At 43.2% G+C, this 6,001-nt stretch overlaps 1 non-coding gene across 1 annotated transcript; it reads left to right on the top strand.

The window, feature by feature from the left end:
- The first annotated feature begins 833 nt into the window (after positions 1–833).
- On the top strand, positions 834–937 carry LOC116270173. The gene has a single exon (XR_004178099.1). It is a non-coding gene; the product is annotated as a small nucleolar RNA U13 (small nucleolar RNA).
- The last annotated feature ends 5,064 nt before the right edge of the window (positions 938–6,001 follow it).

Genomic DNA, 6,001 nt, shown 5'->3' with positions numbered 1-6,001 from the left:
CACTAAATTAACTATGAATTCAAAGTTTTAAGATGCTACTTAATCATATAAGCCTGGTTCTCCAAAACTTCATCTGCCATGGGAAAAATCAAAGCTTGTAAAATGATTAAACTTGTAAAGGAATTAAACTGTAGGATTCACTCATTTTATAATTGGTATTTTCACCCTGAGAGCTTTGTTTTCCTCTCTGGTGCTTAAAAACAAAGTAAAACAGACAAAACAAGATTAACTAAATTAAAACTCCCGTGACTTAAAAAAAATAGCCAAGATTAATGTGCAAGCGTCTAGTTAGGCCAACAGATGTGCTTAACATGTGTGAACTGGGAACACCAATGAACATGAAGGCTGAGGAAGAGCACCACCCCCTGCTTCTTTTCCTGCTTGTGTTCTTGCAGAGGGTCAGGCTTAGAGACCACATATGGTCAGCTCAACACATGAGTCCACCAAACAGCCCATGAGGAACTCTTCCTTCCAGAGTTGTGCACACCATGCAGTGTGGTCCACCTGCAGAAGCACAGAACAGGTGCTGCCTGGGCCAGAAGTCCATTCAGGTCATGGAATTGGTCTCAATGCCATTTAGGCATGAATCCAGGGTCCTGGGTACCAGACGCATGTTCTAGGTAGGGAGTGTTATGTACTAGGTGAGCATGGGGTTCCATTGGGCATGTTCCCTTGTCTTGTGGGATGTTAGCTCTGAGGGGCGTGGCTGCAAGAAGGCTAGCCTTGAGCTCTCTAAAAGGCAGGGCTCAGGACAAAGCTCCCAGTTGCTCAGGCCTGTGGGTAGTACTACTTAAAAATGCCCTTGAGAACGTCTTTAAAATGTAAATGTCTCGATCCTTTTGTGGTTCAAAAGCATGATGATTGGGTGTTCAGAGGCATGTGTGAGACGTGCCACCCTCTGAACCTCTTTATGACCCGGTACATTACCTCTCTGACCTGAAAAAAAAAATGCAAATTTCTCGATTCTACCCGCCTCCCTGCACTCTGACACGATGATATAGCAGCTCTGTGGTAGGACCCAGGAATCTGCCTGTGTAATCACAGGTTGATATTCTGGTGTTTCCTGGTTTTGCTCTGCTGATTTGGGGGATGTTTACCAGCAGGAGAGCGGCCTCTTTCCTCTGCCCTCCCCCAGACCCCAGTGACTCAGGCTCCTCCTGCTCCTCCTGCTCCTCCTGTTGCTGGCCTGTCTGTTGTGGTTGCCAGCGCTACTTTGCAGACGCTGCCTGCTCCCTGCACGCCAACACAGACTCTGCTTCCCTGCTACCGCTGCTGCTGTTGTTTGTTCCGTCCCTGGCTTATTGTAGGAGAACTCATTGTTCTGTTGCCACTGCTACCAAGCTGCAAACACCAGGCTCACGGTGCAAGGGGAAAGGGTTTCTCCTCTGGGTGTTCTGCCTCTATCGCCTAGGCTCTCAGACTTGTTGTCAATGGCACTGCGAGACCCTAAACTGTGGCCTTGTGATTCCCACATCTCCATTTAGTTCTTTCTTTTGTTCTCTGAGATCTGAGAAGGAACCCATGTCTTTCAGTATTCCTGTTTTCTTTCGATACTTCCCCCCTCCCCCACTCCAGAATTTAGGGCAACCTTCTGCTATGGTCTGAATGTTTATATTCCCCCCAACTCACCAAATTCATATGTTGAAATCTTAACCCCTAAGGTGGTGGTATTAGACACTGAAGCCTCTGGGAGGTAATTAAGTTATAAGGACAAAGCCCTCATGAATGGAATTACTGCCCTTATAAAAAAAGGCCCTAGAGAGCCCGCTAGCTCCTTCCACTACGTGAGGACAGAACTTGAAGGTGCTGTCTACGAGGAACGGTCCCTCACCAGACACCAATCATCTGGCACCTTGATCCTGAACTTCCTATCCTCCAGAATTGTAAACAAATAAATTTCTCTTGTTTATAAACCATAAGTTCATGATTTTTTTTAGACGGAGTTTCGCTCTTGTTGCCCAGGCTGGAGTGCAATGGTGCTATCTTGGCTCATCACAAACTCTGCCTCCTGTGTTCAAGTGATTCTCCTGCCTCAGCTTCCCAAGTAGCTGGGATTACAGGCATGTACCACCATGCCCGGCTAATTTTGTATTTTTAGTAGAAACGGGGTTTCTGCATGTTGGTCAGGCTGGTCTCGAACTCCTGACCTGAGGTGATCCACCCACCTCGGCCTCCCAAAGTGCTGGGATTATAGACGAGAGCCACCGCCTCTGTCCAAGTTCATGGTTTTTGTAATTAGCATCCCAAATGGACTAAAACCCCCACCATCCTGAAGGTTCTGAATCTGAGGACTCAAGACTTGGCTCTCAGCCTTAATGTCCTGCTCCCACTATTTTCAGGGGGCCCAATATAAATTTCCTCAGTTTCTGAGGTAGGTGGGCTCGCAGAGTGACCTTTAGTATGATCTTTGTTACATTTACAAAATAGATTGCTTACAGGGTTAGACAAATATAGCTGGCCTTCTCTATTCCTGCCTTCCATATCCATGGATCAAAAATATTTGGAAAAAAAATGTGTCTGTATTGAACATGTATAGACTTTATTTTCTTGTATATTTCCTAAACTATATATAGTATAATAACTACACAGCATTCGTATTGTATTAAGCATTACAAGTAGTGTAGTTATGATTTAAAGTATGTGAGAGAATATGCACAGGTTATATAGAAATACTACACCATTTTTTTTTTTTTTTTAATCAGAGACTGAAGCATCTTTTCAGCTATGGCTTTGGTATTCAGTGGGGGTCCGGGAACCAATCCTCCATGAATACCAAGGGATAACTCTAATTGCTAAATCATTTCCTATTTTTGTGAACTAATAAAGGACTGTGTGAAAAACATGAAGACTGAAAATGGCCAAAAATTAAAGAATAGTATGCTTATTCAAGCCTGGTGTGGTGGCGGGCACTTGTAGTCCTAGCTACTTGGAAGGCTGAGATGGGCCTAGGAGTTTGAGGCTATAGAGGGCCATGGTTGCACCTGTGAATAGTCACTGCACACCAGCTTGGGCAATATAGCTAGACCCTGTCTCTAAAAAAGAAAAATTCTGCTGTAATAAACCTGCACGCATAAAATGATGTCTATGTATCTATGTAGTGTGTATATACATATGTGTATAGGAAATGTGTGCGTGTGTGTTTGTGTGTGTGGATACTGTATTAGTTAAGACAAAAAAAATCTGGCTTCATATGTTATAAAATAATGTCTTGAGCTATCCATTCAAGTGTGCTTTCTTGTTTCTCTGTTTTTTTTTTTTTTTTTTCCCTATTTCATTCAGTGGTTTTCACTGCCTTTGGGAAAAAGTGACACAGCAAAACACTTAGAAGAATCAAATGTTCTTCCTCTGAGGATGTGGTCTGCACATAAGAGAGAACATTTAGTGTCAGATTATGAGACTAAACCAGTTTCCTTCACCTGCAGCTGGATAAAAATTTCTAGAGGAAGGAGAGAATCAAGAAAGATTGAAGACTTGACTCCCTGTTAAGGGTTCTGCCCGAATTCTGAGAATAGAGAATAAAAGACACCCTCTCCCTCTCTAGTATATTTTGTCAGTGAAGGTCAGAGAGGCCCACGAAATCAGGTCTGGGGAGCAAGGTAAAACCCAGAATTTCTACATGATCATGTTAAAGTGGGAATGAAGGAATATCATTATAGTGTATCTGGGCAGGTGGGCATGAGACAGCCTGATTGAGTTTCTGAAATCCCAGGTCAGTGTGGGAGCAGCAGAATATTTTATGTGGCTGAGAGCTCCATAGTTTCTTTCTTTCTTTATTTATTTGAGATGGAGTCTCACTCTGTTGCCCAGGCTGGAGTGTAGTGACACAATCTCTACTCACTGCAACCTCTGCCTCCCTGGTTCAAGTAATTCTCATGCCTCAGCCTCCTGAGTAGCTGGGATTACAGATATGTGCCACCACACCTGGCTAATTTTTGTATTTTTAGTAGAGATGGGATTTTACCATGTTGCCCAGGCTGGTCTCAAACTCCTGATCTCAAGTGATCCACCCGCCTCAGCCTCGCAAAGTGCTGGGATTACAGGCGTGAGCCACCAGCAGTCCCAGCTACTCAGGAGGCTGAGGCAGAAGAATCGCTTGAACCAAAGGGTGGAGGTTACAGTGAGCCAAGATTGTGCCACTGCACTCCAGCCTGGTGACAGAGCAGGACTTCATCTTAAAAAAAAAAAAAAAAAAAAAAAAGAGCTTCTCAAGGTATTTTCTGTGCTTCTTGTTTTCTCTTTTGTATTTTTCATCTTTATGTCTTTGTGTTTCATTCTGGATAACTTTAGCGATCTGTCTCCCAGTTCACTAATTATCTTCTCAGCTATGTCTAGTATTGTAATTTATTGAATTATTAGTTTTAGGTATCAATTTTTAAGCTTTAGGATATCAAATTTGCCGCTTGTTTTCTGCCATAATTTTTTTTTTGAGATGGAGTCTCACTCTGTCGCCCAGGCTGGAGTGCAGTGCAGTGATGCGATCTCAACTCACTGCAAGCTCCGCATCCTGAGTTCACACCATTCTCCTACCTCAGCATCCTGAGTAGCTGGGACTACAGGTGCCCACCACCAAGCCCAACTAATTATTATTTTTTGTATTTTTAGTAGAGATGGGGTTTCACTGTGTTAGCCAGGATGGTCTCCATCTCCTGACCTTGTGATCCACCCGCCTGGGCCTCCCAAAGTGCTGGGATTACTGGCATGAGCCACCACCTGCCTCTGTCATAATTTTTAACCATGACTTTTAGCTCCTTAAACATAGCAAGCACAGTTGTTTATATATGTATCTGATAATTCCAGCATCAGGCGCCTCTAGGGTCTACTTTCGTCTACTTCCTTTTTTTTTTTTTTTAATTTACATTAACAGTGTCTAGTCTGCATTTATGCCTGGTTACTTTTGATTGTGTGCTAGACATTGTTTTTGACAAATAATTTTTAAAACACAATGTGTACAAATCATACGAAGCCTAAACTGGTGTTTTGTTCACCAAAAAAGATTTTAAATTACTTTAGTTATGTTCGTAGGGACACTGTTAACTCAGGATGATGTTAATTCAAGTTTCAGATTTGATATTTTCCAGGTCAGCTGGACCCACTGTCCCTGCTGTATGATTTATTTCTTAAAGCAATATCAGTTCAATTCTGCAGCTGTCTTATATACTATGGAGCTCTCAGTCACATAAAATATTCTGCTGCTCTCACACTGCCCTGTAGTTTGTAAGAGGAATAGTTTACTTCCGTATTACTCTTACATCTAGGGTGTAGCTCTTTGAGCTACCAGTCCAAAGTGAAGAATAATTTACTGAATTCCTACCTTCTCTGGCTCTAGGCACTGATTTTTGTTTTCCCTCTTGGCCACCTATCTTCAATTGGAAAATGCCCTCAATTTAAAAATGCTCCAAGTGCCAAGCTTTCCTATCTGAATTCCCATTTTTTCCTGTATCTGGCTGGCAATTCATTAGAATCCTGCTGGCCCTGTGATGCTTCTAAGATTTTCATCTTTTATTTTTATTTGTCTATTTATTTGAGATGGAGTCTCACTCTGTTGCCCAGGCTGGAGTGCAGTGGTATGATCTCAGCCCACTGTAACCTCCATCTCCTGGGGTTAAGTGATTCTCCTGCCTCAGCCTCCCAAGCAGCTGGGACTATAGGTGTCCACCAGCATGCCCAGCTCATTTTGCATTTTTAGTAGAGATGGAGTTTCACTATGTTGGCCAGGCTGATCTTGAACTCCTAACCTCAGGTGATCTGCCTGCCTTAGCCTTCCAAAGTGTTGGGTTTATAGGCATTAGCCACCACATCTAGCCTGAAGTTTTTATTAAAAATGCTTTACTGGGCTGGGCAGGATGGCTCATGCCTGTAATCCCAGCACTTTGGGAGATTGAGGTGGGTGGATCACTTGAGGTCAGGAGTTCAAGACCAGCCTGACCAACATGGTGAAATCCCGTCTCTACTGAAAATACGAAAATTAGCCTGGTATGGTGGTGTATGCCTGTAATCCCAG

This window comes from Papio anubis, chromosome 13 (assembly GCF_008728515.1).
Source record: "Papio anubis isolate 15944 chromosome 13, Panubis1.0, whole genome shotgun sequence".
Taxonomy (NCBI): Eukaryota; Metazoa; Chordata; class Mammalia; order Primates; family Cercopithecidae; genus Papio; species Papio anubis.
Note: the sequence above shows the minus strand (reverse complement) of the source record. Positions and strands in the feature narration are given on the sequence as shown.